Genomic DNA, 18,629 nt, shown 5'->3' with positions numbered 1-18,629 from the left:
TTATTATATGGAGCAAAGCATGATTTAGCAAATTTTGTTGTTCACATACAATAAATACATACTCAACATCCTTCTCTAATATAATGACCCTAATGTAATTTTCACCCACATTGCCTGAAATTGAATCAAGTAATACTATTTCGTCACCCACCATTTTTTAATTTCTTTAATCTTATAGAATTTTGGGAGAAGCCTAATTTTTTTCTACTGAAGTAATCGCATGCGTCATTTAGGGGTTAACTTTAATACATGTTGTGTACTTGCATTTAACAAACGAAGTCAAAGAGAACTTACAAAGCATAAACTAAACTAAAAATCTACTACGTAAAAACAAACGAAGTCATTTAAGGGTCATTTAAATAAATTCATTTTCATAGCGAATATTCCAACAAACCTACTACGTAATACCTAATCTTTCAAAAGGTAGGTTAAGTTCCATGCTATTCATCAATTTATTATGATCATACAAGATAAGTTAAATTAATTATATTATTATTTTTTTTCGACAAGAAGATAAGTTAAATCCGGATTAGTTAGATAAGTTAGATGATTTCGAATAAATAGAGATTAAGTTCTTACACAAATTACTCCGTATAAAAATTTCTACGGAGTAATACTTAAATGCATGTAGGATAATTAAAAGCCATAGTGGGATTATATATACTCTGAGTGACATAGTCAATCAAGTGGGGTAGCTTGACCATTCACCTTAAAACTCCTTGCAAGCAAACTGTTGCACTTAATGTTTTGATGATAACACAAGTCAAATTTATATTTGGAACTAATATTTTCATGACTCTGTAGCGTAAGTACAAGTTGCAAAGTCATTTGAAGCAAAGGAACTGGAGCTCAAAAGCAGAGACTGTTTGTAGTGTTCCCTTGAAGGAATATAAGCTTCAGAGTTGGAGCTGGAAAATGAAGACTCGGAGTAAAGGCTTCTTCAGAGAGTCAATAGGAGTTTGATACTTTAGTAGAATGCTTAAACGTTTTGGTAAAAGATAGAATTTGAAGTTGCTTAATTATAGGAGTTTAGTTATTTGTGAAAAATATCTTTTTCTGATTTTTGGTTAAAAGAATATCTTTTATTTCCGGTTAAATATTTTTCAAAAATATCTTTCACTAACTTCCTAATCTTACACTTATAGAAATTGAATCAGTCTTCTCCACTAGGCTAGGAAACCTCTTCTTGTTGCTTTAACTGAGTCCTAAGTTTCTGGACATGTTTGAAGCACTGGAAGTGATGGAGGTTAGTGGCGTTGGATTGTAGCAGTAATGGCGTAAGTTGGAGCAATGGTTGCGTTTTAATTAAGCTGTGTTTTTCCTATAAATAGAGAAGTTATTTTCTGGAAAAACTTACCCTTGTTCAGACAGTTTCTATCTTATAAGTTTTCAACGAGTTAAGAGTCGCATTCTACTTTAGTTGATAACTTTCTTATTTTCTTTCATTAGAGTATTTCTTGTAATTGGGAATTGGGGAGTTTGAGTGAACTCTAGAGAAACAATGAGAGAAAGAGAGAGAGAGAAGAGAAGAACAGTAAGTTGAGGGACTTATTGCTGGGAACTCTAAGTTCGTTGAGGAACTTAGAGAAAGTGTTTTTAGCTTGTAATAGGTTGTTTGCCCTATTCTAGTAAAGAATTTTTCCTAAAATCCCAAGTGGTCATGGTTTTTCTTCTTGTTAGGGCCAAGATGTTTTCCACTAAAATCTCTTTGTGTGACTTTGAGTTCATTTAGCTTAAGTTTTTTATATTCCGCAAAAAGTTGTCTTATTCCTCTATACTACAATTCACCCCTCCTCTTGTAGTGTTTTTATAAAGTAACACAAACTAGTAGACCTAGAAAACCCAACATACATAAATTCATTTAAATAAGAAGAAAGGTTTACATCATAAGATGATAAGTTTCTATTAGGTTTTTCAAAGGAAAGAGAAAGACTAACATTTAATTGATTATTTCTAGAATCATAATCAATCCAACACAAGATTGTTTCACCACTCTTCATAGTAATATTTTGGGAAGTTGAATTCCCATCAACATCATAAGTTGCAGAAGCAGAAGCATTAGAAATCATACTATTTTTATTAATATATACCAACATGATTATTGTTTAGGGGATTTTTCCCCACCACGTGGTCCAATCAGCACCTACCACGTGTCAGCCACGTGGATTAATCAGGGGCTGCCACGTGTCATATTCTAGGAGGTCCAGCATGGACCAATTGCGCCACGCCACGTGGCCCACTATCTGCCAACCTGGAAAACGGCCAACTGGGCCCGAATTCCGAGGCAAGCCTAATCAGTCCTAGGTTTACCATTTAACCTAGTATTGGGCACCTACTTCGAGGCTATAAATACAGTAATTAGCCTTCATTAAACAGGATTCAGAATTAATTAATCATCTCACCAGGAGAAACCTAAACCCTCGTGCATACTACCTGCTAGACCAGACTTAGCATTAATTGCACACCTCGATCACTCCTCCCCTTAGAGGAACCAGATCACTTTTACTTTTCGCACCTTTTACTCCTTAAACACATTCTAACTTGATCGTCGAAGGCGGAGCTCCCACCAACCGGAGTTTCCGTTGTTTTGCATGTATAGGCACATGGATCCAGTCTCGGAATTGTAACTCTCCCGCAGGATATCAAAAAACCCCAAAACGTTTTGGCGCCGTCTGTGGGGAGAGTATTTTCGAGATGGAATCACAGCCTGTACCAATTCTATGTGAGAAGCGTCCCATGGGCGACCCCCTGGTTCAAACGGACCAGGATACTAACAATGAAATTGAAGTCGAGACTCATACAACCTCTGACGGGACCTTAAGCGCTCGACGCACCCGTCCCACCGAAAGGAGGGAATGGGAGGACTGCCTGGCTGGATCTAGTAAACCAGCCGGCCTGCCGCTTGATCATCAACAGGCGGCCGAGGGATCTGCCCCCATCACCAGAAATGAACTCATGACCTTCATGAATAGTTTCAAGGGGGAGATCCAGGAGCTTATCAACAAAAGGGCGACCGTTCCACCAAAGGAACAGTCGGCCAGAAGACCCTCCCAATCTGGGAGGAAGAAGCTTGTAAAGGATCAGAAGGCGACCCCTTACCCTAAGCCTAGGGAGAGGGAGGCGCCAGTGATCGACCTAACTAAGTACCGCTTCCCCTCACCAGGGAAGAGAAAGCCCATTCGTCATATTCAGTCGGACGGGTCAAAGAGAACGTACTCTGATGCTCGAATGTTGCTCGAGCAGAAGAAGAATGACCGACTGTCAGAGTTGGCCTCTACATCTTATTTTCAGGACAGTCTACATAATACCTCCCTGAAGTATTCAAAATCAAATTATGAGAGCCAGACGGCCGGAGCCTCCTCTCGTTCTGGTTCCTAGAAACATCTTGCGGCCTTGTATGTGCCTGCTTAACCATACGTTCCGCAGTCCCAATATTTCATGCAGCCTACTCTTTTTGGAGGACAGGCGGCAAGGAATGTCTAGCTTTTGGACTTGCAACTTAGGTTGCTCAAACTTGGAGAACAGCCCTCCGCCTTCTCTAAGGAAATAATAGAGGCCGCCCAGCCAGCCAAAGTAAAAAAATGTGTTGGTAGGGGCATATGATGGCACTACCAAACCAGAAGACCACTTGATGGCATTCACCAACCTTATGTACCTCCAAGGGTTGGATGACGCCACAGGTGCAAGTGTTTCCCGGCCACATTGAAGGGCTTCGCTCAGCAATGGTTCGGCGACTTGCCGGCTGGGTGTATTAACTATTTCAAGACCCTCGCCTACTTGTTCACATCAAACTTCGCAATGAACATTCCTATTAAGTAGACCACCCTTGATCTAGGGGCCATACAACAGGGAGAGAAAGAGGGATTGCGCTCTTACATCAAGAGGTTCAATCTGATGAGAATTCAGATACAAGGACTACCTGATGAAGTAGCTTATACAGACTTTTTTTAAAGGTCTGAAGGACGGGTCGAACTTCAAATTCGACCTCGTCAGAAAGAGGGTGACCACCCTCCAGGAAGAAATGATGGAGGCGGACGCCTACATTCAGGCGACTGACCTCTGTAATGTTGGAAAGCAGTTGGACCACAAAAAGTACGACAAAAGAGAGAGCCGGCCAAAGCAGACGACCAATAAAGAAGAGAAAAAGAGAAAAGAAGTCTGGGCGGCCGACTCCTCTGAACAGCCGTTCCAGAAGAAGAAAAAGGAATTTAAACCATACTCCCCCATGTATGAGTTTAACAAGGATAGCTATGCCATCCTCAAGGAAATCAAGGACCGACTCTCAATTGAGAAGCCGACCACCATGAAGAGTTCCGTCAACAATCGGAACAAAGATAAGTATTGTTATTACCATGAGGACATTAGTTATGACACCAATGAGTGCATCATCCTCAAGCGCCTCTTAGACCGCCTAGAAGATAAAGGAGATCTCAACTCCTATGTCAAGAAATCAAAGGGTACCCAACACCTCAAACAGAAACAGGCGGACCAGAAGAGAACGACACCTGCTGAAACCTCCGATACTGACGAAGCGCTAGTCTATACAATAGCAGGCGGCTTCGCAGGAGGAGGCCCTACTATCTGGGGAAACAAGGACAACATCAAACGTCTAGATGTTAACTCCATTGACCAGGGACAAACCTCCAAAAGTTCATTTCCAGAAGTTGTTATCACTAAGGAAGACTTAGGGGGAATCAGGGGGCCGCATGACGACCCCATTGTAATTGAATGCAAGGTAGCCAACCAGAGAGTTGACCGGATTCTCATAGATACCGGGAGTTCATCTGATCTCATCAGCAACAAGTGCTTGTCAGAGCTCAAGTACAAGCCTGACACCCAATTGGACGTACACCCAGTTGGACGGGTGGATTTGCCTATCCGCTTGGGTGAGAAAGGAGAGGGCCGCCACATATGGTCCGATTCTTGGTGGTCGAAGAGCTGTCGGCCTACAACATGATCTTAGGGTGACCCACCCTGAATAATTCAAAAGCTGTTATCATTCCATCTCTCATGCTTCTCAAGTTTGGGAGAGATGATGGAACAGTCGGCTCCCTTAGGGGAGACCAGAAGATGGCTAGGGAGTGTTATCTCTCTGACATCAAACCCACTGTGGAGGCAGCCGGCCCCAGTGGGGAGACTACAGACCTTGAGCAAGGCAAGGGAGCCGCGCCTGCCCCAACATCAGCCGACAAGAAGAGAAAGGCCACCTATCTGGAGGCCGAAAGAACAGAAAAACAATAGCAATCATTGGCCGAGGAGCTGTCAGATGAATTCCGCCCTCAGCCGGCTGGTGAACATGTAGACATCGTCCTGGACGACTCTCGCCCTGAGAGAACTGTTAAGGTCGGGACGACTGCTTTTGTTGAACTTGGTGCGGATCTACACCAACTACTAAGGGAATTAAAAGATGTATTTGCATTTAAAGTTCATGAGATGCCAGGCATAATCTCGGATCTGGCCATGCATAAGCTTGCTGTGGATCCCAAAAAGAAGCCGGTCAGGCAAAAAAAGAGGAACCATGGTGAAGAACGAAGCCAGGCGGCAGCCGCTGAGGTTAAGAAATTGCTGGACGCAGGATTCATTCGACAGTGTTACTTCCCAGACTGGGTAGCGAATGTAGTACTTGTTAAAAAGTAGAATGGGACCTAGCGCATGTGTGTAGACTACACAGACTTGAACAAGGCATGTCCCAAAGACAGTTACCCGATCCCAAAGAACGAGCACCTAGTCGACTCTACAGCCGACCATGCCTTGATGAGCTTCATGGACGCCTACTCAGGCTTCCATTAGATACCCCTGTGGAAGAAAGATCAAGAGAAGACGGCCTTCGTCACAGATCAGGGGTTGTTTTGCTATACTGTCATGCCGTTCGGACTAAAGAATGCGCCTGCCACCTTCCAAAGAATGATAAATACGGTCTTCTTCAACCAGATTGGAAGGAATGTGGAGGCGTGCATAGATGATATGATTGTTAAATCTAAACTCCGGACGAACTACCTAGCCGACCTCCGAGAAACATTCACCACACTCAGGCGGCACCAGGTCATGCTCAATCCCAAGAAATGTGTTTTTGGTGTTGAGTCTGGGAAGTTCCTCGGATTTCTAATAAATCAAAGGGGGATAGAGGCTATCCCCGAGAAGGTACAGGCGGTCATAGACATGCAGTCGCCCCGCACTATCCGAGAGGTGAAAAAGCTTACGATTTGCCTGGCGGCATTGGGGAGGTTCCTCAGCTGGTCGGGCGACAAATGCCTTTACTTTTTTCAAGCTATCAAGAAGAAGACCATATTTGAATGGGGGCCGTATGCAGAGGCGGCCTTCCAAAAATTAAAACAACATTTTTGCACTCCTTACCAAGGCTGGTCAGCCCTCTACCCAAGGAAGTACTATACATGTATTTAGCAGTCTCTGACCATGCTCTTAGTGTCGTCCTCCTTGCTGAAAGGGACGGCTGCCAGCTCCCGGTTTACTTCATCAGTCACGTCCTAAAGAACGCTGAGTTACGGTACCCTATGGTTGAGAAGTTTGGACTTTCCCTTTTCATGGCGGTTAAAAAATTGAAGCCTTATTTTCTGGCACATCTGGTTGTGGTCTACACCGACCAGCCAATAAAATGGCCACTCACAACCATGGAGTCGTCAGGCTGAATGATCAAATGGGCCATCGAGATCCAAAGTATAGAGATCACTTTTGAGCCAAGGAAAGCGGTGAAGGGGTAAGCATTCGCTGACTTCATAGTGGAACTAACCAGGCCGACTAATCCTGAGAACTTTAAGCAAGTTTGGAAAGTCTATGTGGACGGGAGCTCTACAATGAACGGTTGTGGAGCAGGCGTCATATGTCAGTCCCCTGAAGGGGACAGGTACGAGTACGCACTACAGTTTAAGTTCCAAGCCTCGAACAATGAGGCGAAATATGAAGCCCTTTTGGCTGGCATCCGCATGTGTAAGGCAGCCGGGGCAAGAAAGATAGCCGCCTATTCTGACTCACAACTGATCGTAAACCAATACCATGGTGATTATGAAGCCACACATCCGGCTATGATCAAGTACCTACAAGCGGTAAAGCAAGAGGCCGGGACACTTGAAGAATTTCACCTAAATCAAGTGCCCAGATCCGAGAATAACCATGCGGACGCCCTCTCTAAACTGGCATCATTAGCTTCCTGCGACACACCAAGGACGGTTTACTGGGAAGTAATGGAGAAACGAAGCATCGAGGAGGACCCTATTGGGATTCTAGACAGAAGCTCCACCTAGATGGATGACATCCGGGCATAACTTACAGACGGCACCCTACCAGCTGCTCACTCAGGGGTGGTCCTATTGAAAAAAACGGGCGTCCAACTTTGAAATGCATAAAGGGGAGCTCTTCAAAAAGGGCTATCTCAAGATACTGCTCCTCCCACGTAGGCGCCAGGTCCCTAGCTCGTAGAACCAGGTGGCAGGGATATTTTTGGCCAACCCTGGAAGCAGACGCTATGGAGATGGTGAAAAACTGCGACAAGGGTCAGAGGTTTGGCAAGTTAATCCATTGACCGGATACTGATCTGACGGTCATACATAGCCCCTTACCATTTTCCAAGTGGGGCATGGACGTCTTGGGTCTGTATACACATGCAACAGGCGGCCAGAGATACATCCTGGTAGCAGTCGACTACTTTACCAAATGGGTAGAGGCCGAGGCTGTCAAAGGTATCAAGACCAAGGACGTTATCTCATTCATCTGGAGGAACATCATTACACGATTTGGGGTGCCCATGCCAATGGTCTTTGATAATGGTCCTAAGTTCGAGACGCCTGTTCTCAAGAACTGGCTGGGGGATCAAGGAATTGCATACAACTTTGCATCAGTTGGCCGACCCCAAGCAAACGGCCAGGTAGAAGCATTCAATAAGATTATCTCTGACGGTATCAAGAAAAAGATTGAAAAAGCAGGTGGCCTATGGGCAGACGAACTACCACATGTTCTCTGGGCCATAAGGACGACTGAAAAAGGAGCGACTGGGAAAACTCTATTCCTCTTGACCTATGGGGCAGAAGCTGTTCTACCCATTGAGCATTATGAGCCGACTCTTCGTGTCATGCTGTATGACGAGGCAGCCAATTGGGAATCCATGCGCCTACCATTGGACTCACTCCCCGAGCGTAGGGGCAACGCAGCCCTACGCAATGAGATCTACCGTCTGAGAATGACAAGAGTATATAACAAGAAAGTGAAAGGAATGGTGTCCTTCCAACAAGTGTATTATTCCGATAGAGGGTTCAGAATTATTACAAAGCTAATTCTTCAGTAAGGTCAAGTGATCGGAATGCCTAGGTGGAGGCCGCTTCCGATCAGTAATGTCAAAGTACAATTGATATTACAGCTTAATCTTAACTGAACCCTTCGGGTCGAACCCAATCGAATCTCCGATCCGAGACGTCGAATTAATCCGAAAGGATTTAATGAGTCGACAGAGTTTTACGAATACAGACGTCGAAAATCGAGCCTAGGGCGTCGATACCGAGCGTCGCAAAATCACAAGCAACAAGTATGAGCGTAGCCGTAGCTAGGCTAGGCTAGCTCATAGCAAGCCTAGGTGCAGCATGTGTGTGCTAGGCGCACCATGGTGTGCTAGGCACCATCGCAGCCTAGGCGCGCCCTAGCAGCCCTTCGCAAGCTAGCATGGATGCCTGGGTGCGCATGGAAGCTATCGCAAGCCACACAAGCACCAGGCAGCCCATCGCAGCTAGCAGCGTGCTAGCGAGGGTGACGGGGTGCTCATGGGTGCTATCGCTAGCCCATCGCACCATGCACAGCCATCGTTGTGCTAGGCACTGGCGCATGGGCTTGTGCATGCATGCCTCGCACCATTGCAGCCCTATCGCATCAAGCACAGCACCCTCGTGTGCGTGTGTGTGCATAGGCGCTCTCGCAACACCCTAGCATCACGCACAGCACCATCGCAGTGCTAGGCACATGCGTGAGTGTGTGTGCGTGTGCACCGTCGCCCAGCAGCCTCGCAATGAGGCACCTAGCTGTGTGCTTGCGTGCGTGCCTTCGCATGGTAGCACCAAGCACAACATGCTAGCAATGAGCACCAAGCCCAGCATGCATGGCTCGCTAGCAGCACGCATGCTAGGATTTGCGTGAGTAGTGCGCTAGCTGGGTGTGCGCATGCTGGCCTAGCTGGCTGGTAGTGCGAGAGGCCCTGTGCGAGGGACCATATGCAAGAGTGTGTGTGAGGGAGTGCTAGGCAGCAGCACTAGGCTAGCAGCACCAGCGCCCAGCAGCTCGCAGCGTGCTAGGGCTGATGCGTGCTAGGCCAGTGCGTGCCAGCACTGCTTGCTAGCACAACAAGCTGGCTGGCTGCCCACCCTTGGTGCTAGGCGCCAGCTGGCAGCCTTGGCAGCCAAGGCAGGCTCCCAGCCCAGCTGTCCATAGGGTGACGGTTTTGGTGAGGGGTGGGGACCAAGCTTGGGCAAGGCCTTGAGGAACAAGGCAATGATCCCTCCATCCATTCATGGTCCTCACCTAACCTTTTCTCTCTATTCGACACTTGTTGCATTGTGATTAGTTTTGTTTATTAATTTATTTTGGAAATAAATTAATTAGCAAAAATCCATTCTCTTACATTGGTTGGGGAATGAGAATCAAGGGATCATTTTCCTCTAAATACCAAGCTTGGTATTGGGATTTGATATAACCTTGAGTGGAATTAAAAAGGAAACTCTAAGAAAAGAGTAAACCTTTGATTCGTAAAACTCATAGTTATTTTGTCCGGGTCTTGACTAACCTTCAAGACTTGGGACGCTCGGGTCGGGTCGAGGGTACGATCCGTCGGAGATCTCTTCTTTTCGGGATTTTGAAGTAAGAGCTCTTTAGGAGCGAAGCACGCGTCAAAGGTATAATTCTTGTCCTTAATCTTGTTTGATTAAGTTTATTATGCTTGTTTAATTGCTTTAATTAAGGGGCGGGTCTTGGTGGGTTTCCTTCCGCGTAGTGTCGGGTCACTACGAAACCCTACAGAAAGTACACAGGCGTCCACTGAAAATGGAGGACTTTGTACTACGGAAAATGGAAGCAGTCGGTAGGGCTAATAAGTTGGGAAAGCTAACTCCCAACTGAGAAGGGCCCTACCGGATCTATGAGGAGGTTAGAGACGGCACCTATCGCATAGAAACACCAGACGTCCGGCTCCTACCTAGAACATGGAATGTAGACAATTTGAAGAAGTATTACTTCTGAATGATGTAATTGTACAAGGGTTATTAATAAAACTTGCAATTATTTCAATACTTTGTACTTTTATCAGAGGGGCATGCCGCCTAAACATTTGCAGTCGGCTACTCTCCAGTATGTATTTTACTCTTTCATTAAAGGGGCATGCCGTCTGAACATACAGTCGGCTACTCTCCATAGAAGAGGGCTTCCTGAACCTAAAACAGACGGCTACTCTCCTATAATCCAAAGTCTAAGGTAACTTAGAATCTACGTTCACCATGAACTAAACAAGGCCTATGGCCGGATGATCAGCCCAAGCGTCAGGCCGACTGATCTTATCTAAAAATTAAACTAATACGACCTGTCCCAACAATATAGAAGGCGTCCGGCGACATCCCTCCGGATGAGATTCGTCGCAGAGAGCAGCTCCCTTTTGGGTGGAATAATGCTCTATAAACCACAAACAAACAGACCCGAACGACTGTCCCCAAGGACAAACCCGTTGCCGTTTACACTTGAAACAAAGATAACTACTACCACTAACCGAACTAATGGTAGTCAGTTGACATCTGAGTCGGATGACCGCCTATCATTACTTGGGATAAATGAAGACGGTACCTTTTGAGTTAATAGCCAAGCAAAACTTGGCGAATCAAGGGGGCCAGCCGGTCTACGCCGCCTGGTACCTCTACTACTCAAATCAGTCTAGTTCGGAACCTAAAAGGTACAAGAACATTTGTTTTTTGGCAAACAAGGGTACTTGGCCACTATTCCAACTAGGTCCTCCGATACAAGCCCAGTTGTACAGACCAGGCGCCTCGTCCACATAAATAGACGGCCTGTCTCTACCAAACATCAATGCCCTGTAAACTGTCAAAACATTTTGGCATAATTTGGGTTAATAGCCAACGAAACTTTGCGAATAAAGGAAGTCAAGCGGCCTCCGCTGCCTTACCCTCCTACTAATCAAACAAAAGAGGTGGTGACTGGATAACCATTCGCCCTCCCTGGAATGGAACCAAAAGTATTAATGGACCACCTGTTCTTTAAAACAGGCGGCCGCTCACTGTTGTTCCCTCTAGACCTAATAAGGTAATGTCTGTAGCAAATGTAGGCGGATCCCATCAGAACAGGCGTCCCATTTACAGATGGCCTTAGCTAGCGCCCTTATAAGAACAACGCCTGTCCTACTGAATAGGACGACTGTTCCTCAACTAAGTGGCTACCCACAATGGACCAAGTCAAATGCTGACTACCATTGTGGAACCTGAACTAAGCTTGGGGAACCCTACTAAGATCTTGGTACTTAGCCCCTCAACTAAGCCTCCTACGTCTACTTTTTCCAAGACACCCGCCTGAGTCAAAGCGCAACCAACAGGCAGCCTAGGTGATGTTTCTGAAAATTTTACCAAGTCTGGAAAGTTTGCTATCCTACGCTTTCGCTGGAAGGCCGACTGAACTCATCTCCGACAAATCGTTGAAGAAACAATCAGTCGGCCAGGGGCAGCAATAACAGTCGGCTGCAGCACCCTCTAAGATGTCTTCTATACTTAGCAACATTCAAATGGCAAATTTTGATGTAAAAAGGAAGACAACAAGCAAGAACAGTCGGCATGATAAACAAGCGGCTATTAAAGACATTCTACACTTGGAAAAGGGAAATAACAAAATTAAGATTGCTGGACAAGACGACTAAACAGTCGCCAAAATACAATTGTAAACAGCCGGTCATGGAGGCCGGCAAAAATATTCATAGACCCTGAACCCTTGGTCGGGTAAAGGATACAAAGAAAGAAGGCGACACACAGGCCGAAGAAGAGTTGAAAAATAAGCACCTTAAGCATTGGAGAGAGGGGTTTCAGTAACACCGGCCGCCTGATCAGCTTCGGCAATGGGCGCCTGCTCCTCAAGCACACCCTCTTGTGGCTCGTTAGCCGGCGCCTGTTCTTTGTTGGCGTCCGCCTCCTCTTTCTTAGTCTCCCCCTTGTTGACTTCCGCCTCCTCCTCCTCTTCATCCTCATCCTCACCATCAAAAGAGGAGCTGACCGCCTTTTCCTTCGCTTCATCCTCATCGTTCGCCTGCTGCATAATTTTGATGTTATATTCTTCAGTGCAGGCGGCAAATTTGGACTCCAATTGCTCTTAGTCTGAGTCTGGGAAGAGGGCAGTCCAGGTCATTTTCATAATGGCCGATGAATCCTCCATCATATCCTGGGCCAGGGCCATCTTCTTGGACTCAGCCTTAACGATGAGTTGCTTGGTTAGGGCCGCCTCCTGGGTTTATAGGCGCTCCTTGAGCTTCTGGTTTGATTTTTTAAGCTCTTTGGCCGCATGTTTTGCATGCTTCAGCGGCTGCAACTGGTTTTGGAGGTCCTTAACCGCATTCTCCAGCTCCAAGTTTTTCTTCTTGGCCGCCTCCAATTCGGCTTTGACCTGCAAGGTGGCAGCCGCCTGATAATACAGAATGTCAGTTATCAAAATCTCATTTTGGGCAATCTAAAACATTGCCCGGTCACAATCAGAGGCGGCCATGGCCTTCACAGCCTTTACCTCCTTGTTCTTTTCATTGATGGGTCCGCAGAGACCATGAACACGAAGCAAGGCCTGTGAATCAACAAAACAAGCGTCAAAATTTTCTATGTAACAGGCGGCACTTAAATGCCAATGTTGCCCAATGAAGAAAATTCATCAAGTCTACCTCAGAGAGTAGACCCATGATAGAGTCCAAGTCAAGGGTGCCGACTCCCCTAACTGATTCCCTGTCATCTGAGGGAATAGCCTTTACCATAGACTTGGCCATCTGGACCAAGTCCGGCTCCTGATGGCCGCATGAAATAGAAAACATGGAAAATTAGACAAAGGGAAAGCAACAGGCTGCCTGATCTAGGAAAGATTGACAAATTTAAACTAATTTTACCTCTTGGAGGCCGAGTGTCCCTAGGGACGGTTGTTTGTTTTGACCCACTTTGAGGGGTCCGGGCCTGCTTTTCAGCCGGCTGTTTCCTGGTAGAACCAGGCGTACTCCCAGCCGTCTGTTTCCGAACCTTAGGGTTCGGCTGCTGGGAGGGAGAAGATCTGGGTGCCACGTCCTGCGACAAGAAAAAGTTATTAGTATGGTAAAAAGGGGGAAAGCACAAAGAATTTTTACAAGTATGGGAAGCTCACCTTAGACTTCTCCTTTGAGGGAGAGTCGGTAGAGGGTCGCTTCTGGCCAATAATAGCCGCGCGAAGGAGGGCGGCTGCCTTCTTAGAAGCAGAGATTTTGTCCATGGCTTCACCTACAAAATGCATCGTAGAGTTAGAAAAAATTCAAGCAAAACAAAAAATGCAAGAACATAAAAAGAGTCGACTATCTCTAGTGGTCTGTTCACTTAGGCCATAGGCGGCCAGGAAATACTCATCATACAACCAATTGAATTTAGGTATGCAGTGTAGGGGGATTAACTCTCGTATCCCTGTAGCAGAGTTGGCTCTGATCTCTACTTTGAAGAGACCTTGATCAAGGATCTCCTCCTTAGCTTTACGAGGAAAAGGCGGCAGGCCAGAGTCGCCTGCGAGGAGAGGTGGATCCATGTTCCACCTATTGTACATCTTGTTGAGAAGTTTGTTGGGGCTGGAAAAAATGAAGAAGGTGTTCCTCCAGTCCTTCCACTTGTTTTCCTTCCCCCTGGTCATCAAGTAGCCCTTATGGCTGGAAATCTGGTATTAGCCGGTACCACTTGCTTTTGGGGTCCAACTCAGATAGTTCATTTGGGCGAACGCTGTAAAATTTGGTTCAACCCCATACATTTCATAGCCGGCCACAAAGCCCAGAATGTTGGACCATGAGTTTGGGGCCAACTGCCAGAGCCCCACCTGGTACCCATCCAGGATTTGTTGAAAAGCCGGAGGCAAGGGGAATCTTAACCCAGCCTTAATGGCCGCCTCATAGCAGCCAAAACAAGCGTCCCCATAGATGGCCCCCTCAGGACAGACTACTGTATCTTCAACATCCGGCACTGATAGAAAAAAAAACGGGACCCATTACATGGTTCGTCTAAAAGGTCCCTAACCTCTCGGCCATGGCCTTAATTCGGCCTTTTGGGACATGACAATAGAAGGGAGTGTTCAATTCCCTATGAGAAGCAGACGACTTTGCCCAACCGTCCCCCTTTTTGATAGCATGAGATGCTCTCGCCTCATGAAGACGAGAATGCCTCTCTTCTGAGTTTGGAGAATGTCGGCTGGATGAGCTAGACTCAGAGTCACTTGAACTCCCAGAAGAGAAGACTCCTCTTTCTCATAAAGGACCGGCTCTAGTCCAGACATATCAACAAGCATAGGAGTGGCCCCCTGAACCTCCTCAGATTCTCCCAAAATTGAATCACTCGGAGTGCTTGGGGGACCAGGTGGCTGGTCCGAGAGCTCGCTCATCTAAACATAATATGAGGAGCCGTCTGAATTTGTATATCTGGCCATCCTCTTTGTTCTGGCCATAGTGTCCTGCACAGACACAGAGACAGTCGGACTTGGAGCATAGGGCAGACATTGGTCCAAAAAGGGGAAGGCGGCATTCCTAGTCCTAGATTCAGTCGTCCCCGGTGACCGACTAATCACTAACTTAGGTCGTGCCGATTGCTTTTGGGATACCATATTTTCAAAAAAGAAAATGCAAAGAAATGAAAAAGTGCAAGAGAAAAACAGACGGTTACTTAAAGTATGTTTTCTGAGAATTGGAGATGGAAGTCTGAAGCAGCCGGTCACCGCAAACAGTCGGCTAGCGCAAATAGTCGGTCAATTATCGGTCGTCCAGAAGTCTCAGAGCACAAGTTCAGGGTTCCGAGTTCTCTTGCGAAGTTCACAAATGTGAACTAGACCTTGGTCAACATGCCCTTGTATAGGGTTATTCGAGAATTTGAAGGGTCACACCCTAAATTCAAAAATAGGCAGGAAAAACAGACGGCCTACCGCAGGCCGACAGCCGTCACAGGCTGTCGCCAAGCTACGGGCCGACACCTGTCACAGGCATCACGTGACAAGTCACATGACCCTTGTGAGTGGAAAATGTTTAGGGGATTTTTCCCCGCCACGTGGTCCAATCAGCATCTGCCACGTGGACTAATCAGGGGCTGCCACGTGTCATACTCCAGGAGGTCCAGCATGGACCAATCGCGCCACGCCACGTGGCCCACTATCTGCCAACTTGGAAAACGACCAACTGGGCCCGAATCCCGAGGCAAGCCCAATCAGTCCTAGGTTTACCATTTAACCTAGTATTGGGCACCTACTTCGAGGCTATAAATACAGTAATTAGCCTTCATTAAACAGGATTCAGAATTAATTAATCATCTCACCAGGAGAAACCTAAACCCTCGTGCATACTACCTGCTAGACTAGACTTAGCATTAATTGCACACCTCGATCACTCCACCCCTTAGAGGAACCAGATAACTTTTACTTTCCACACCTTTTACTCCTTAAACACGTTCTAACTTGATCTTCGGAGGCGGAGCTCCCACCAACCGGAGTTTCCGTTGTTTTGCAGGTACAGGCGCACGGATCCAGTCCCGGAATTGTAACTCTCCCACAAGACATCAAAAAACCCCGAAACAATTATCAATCATATCCTTAAACTCAAAATCTTGAACTTCATCAAATTCAACTGCAAAATATGATTTGTAAGGTTCCCATTATCAGATGAGTTTAGAAGTCTTAGATATTAACTGAATAAAGCACTAGGAAGTTCTTTGCTAGGAGCTAAAGTCAAGGCAAATCCATGCCCACCAAGTGTTTGAAATAAAGGCACCAATGCAAAAGCAAAGATTGTTGAAAATGATACAGCCTTTTACCATTTTTTGAAGATTTAACCCTAATTAGAGGTGGGTAAAAAGCATGACCCAGAAGTCTAGATGTATCATTGGTTAATTAGAGGATGCGATTGTTGAGAATCTTGGCAACCCCATTAAGGGCGGGTTATGTTGTTCCCAACATGGTTGAATCCATTCACTAAAAAAAATAGACATTTAGCAACAAATCTGTTGCTAGATTGTACATTTCTGTCGCTAAATATAAGTAGCGATAGATTTTGAAACGGAATTACTCCGTTGGCAAAACTGCTGCCGCTAAATGTGACTAGTGACGTTGTAATTGTTTTCCGTTGCTGAACATAGCAACGAAATTATATTTCGGTCGCTGGTTTTAGCAACGAAAAAAAAAATCCGTCTCTAAATTTGTTAGGTTTTATAGTAATTCAACGACAAGAACTACTTTAAAATTGTGGGAACAAAACCTAAATGATGTATAATTCCAATCAAATTATAAAAAAACTAAATACTAATTAAAGTATTACAAAACAAGCACCAAAATATCAAAGTATTTAGAAATTACAATGACAATACTAATGTGAAAAATACTAAACTTGCCTCAACTCCAAGCCTTAAAGATGAACATGAACATGAGAATACTGATGACCGCTTGAGTCTCAATCCTTGATACTCTGTCTTAGGCGTGTATACACTTTCCTAAAGAGGTTAATTTCCCCCACAACAGTCCTTGTGTTCAATCTGGAAATCCTCTTTGAGATACAAAAGACAGTAATTTGTTCTTTGCACTAAGAATCGAAATAAAGATGACAAATTCACGAAGATTGGTTTAATTAATAGAGATTAGATGATGAGATTGCAAGTTTCTTCAAATAAAGATGTAGAGAAAACAAGGGAAAAACCAGAAGAGAAAAATCAGAATCTATACCCCTTCTTTTAATTTTGCAATTAAAAGAACAAACAAAACCGCAACTGCTAGGGCCGCGGGCACGGCTGCCTGAGCCGCGGGCGCGGCGACCTAAGCCGCGGGCACGGACAGGGTGAATTAAGTTTCACCCTCAGATTCTGGAGATGGCTGGTCGCGCCCATGCCACGGGCGCGGCTCATAAGGCTGCGGGCGCGGCTTTTCGTGGCTTCCAGCCGCGGCCTCTCCTTAACAAGGAGAGGGCACTCCTCTCATACACTCTAAATTCTAAAAATCCTCCGCCATTTAGAGTGTATATTTTTAAAACCTTCTCCACTTCTATAAATTAAGCCACATCTCATGCATCTATGCCAATGTCCTTTCGGATTGAATTGACACCTAGTACAACACACCTAACGATGATCATATCCCATGATTTCCATATGGATTGAATCACACGGATATATCCAACCATTCGAAGGTTAAGTACACACAAGACAAATCAAATTAATCATCACTTGGCACTTTTAAACAGCCATGTGTCCGTATCTTTCATAAGTTCATCAAAGTCTATATGTCCATCTAGACTTCTTGAAGGAGCTAAACTTCAAACTTATATAGGTAGGTTCTCATATACGTTAAAGTGCCCTTGTGACAAGACACCTTCATCTAGAGCTTCTCAACTCTAAATCTTTGAGAACTTTAAATTGACGCTACCTTGCACATAACAAGTAAAATAGCAATATGGGTCATCAAACATTGCTAACAAACAACAAAAATGTAATTCTACCACATTGAATCTAAGACTTGATGTTTCTTCAAGCGTTAGATTGGGTTTCACAAATTCGTGTTTTTTGGACATAAACCCATTCCATTCATGGAAAATATTATGGAATGCTTTGGCATAGCCTTTGTAAAGCAATCCGCCAAATTTAACTTTGTAGGAACATAGTCAAGACTTATGACCCCATCATTGATAAGCTCTTTCACTAGGCTATGCCTAAGTGAAATATGCCAAGACTTACCATTATACACTTGACTATATGCCTTTATTAAAGCTGAATTCGAATCACAATGGATTGCCACCGGTGGCATTGGCTTAGGCAATAAAGGCAATTTTATCATGAGATTCCTCAACCACTCAGCTTCCTTACTAGCTGAAGCAAGAGCAATAAACTCCGCTGCCATAGTGGAATCCGCAATGCAAGTTTGTTTCTTGGAAGACCATGAAATGACACCTCCCCCAAACATGAATACCCAACCACTTACAGAAGAATCATCCTCTTTGTAAGTGATCCCACTAGAATCCGAAAATCCTTCTAAAACCGAAGGAAATCCACTATAAATCAGACCTTAGTCTAACGTACCCTTAAGGTACCTCAAGACCCTTCTTATTGCAAACCAATGTTGTACACCCGGGTTACTAGTAAGTCTACTAAGTTTCCCTACATCCAATGCAATATCCGGTCTTATACTAGTCATGGCATACATCAAGGATCCAAGTATCCTTGAATATTCCAATTGGGAAACCGTTTTCCCCGAATTCTTAACCAATTTAACATTAGGTTCCATGGGGGTGTTCACGGGACACTTATCAAACATATTAAACCGTTTGATCATCTTCTCAATATAATGAGATTGACTTAAAATAAGTCTTCCATTGTCCCTAATAATCTTGATGCCCAAAATGCATGACATCTGCCTCCCCCAAACCCTTC

This window comes from Chenopodium quinoa, unplaced genomic scaffold (assembly GCF_001683475.1).
Source record: "Chenopodium quinoa cultivar QQ74 unplaced genomic scaffold, ASM168347v1, whole genome shotgun sequence".
Lineage (NCBI taxonomy): Eukaryota > Viridiplantae > Streptophyta > Magnoliopsida > Caryophyllales > Amaranthaceae > Chenopodium > Chenopodium quinoa.
The sequence above is the reverse complement of the archived record's forward strand: the minus strand, read 5'-3'. Positions refer to the sequence as shown.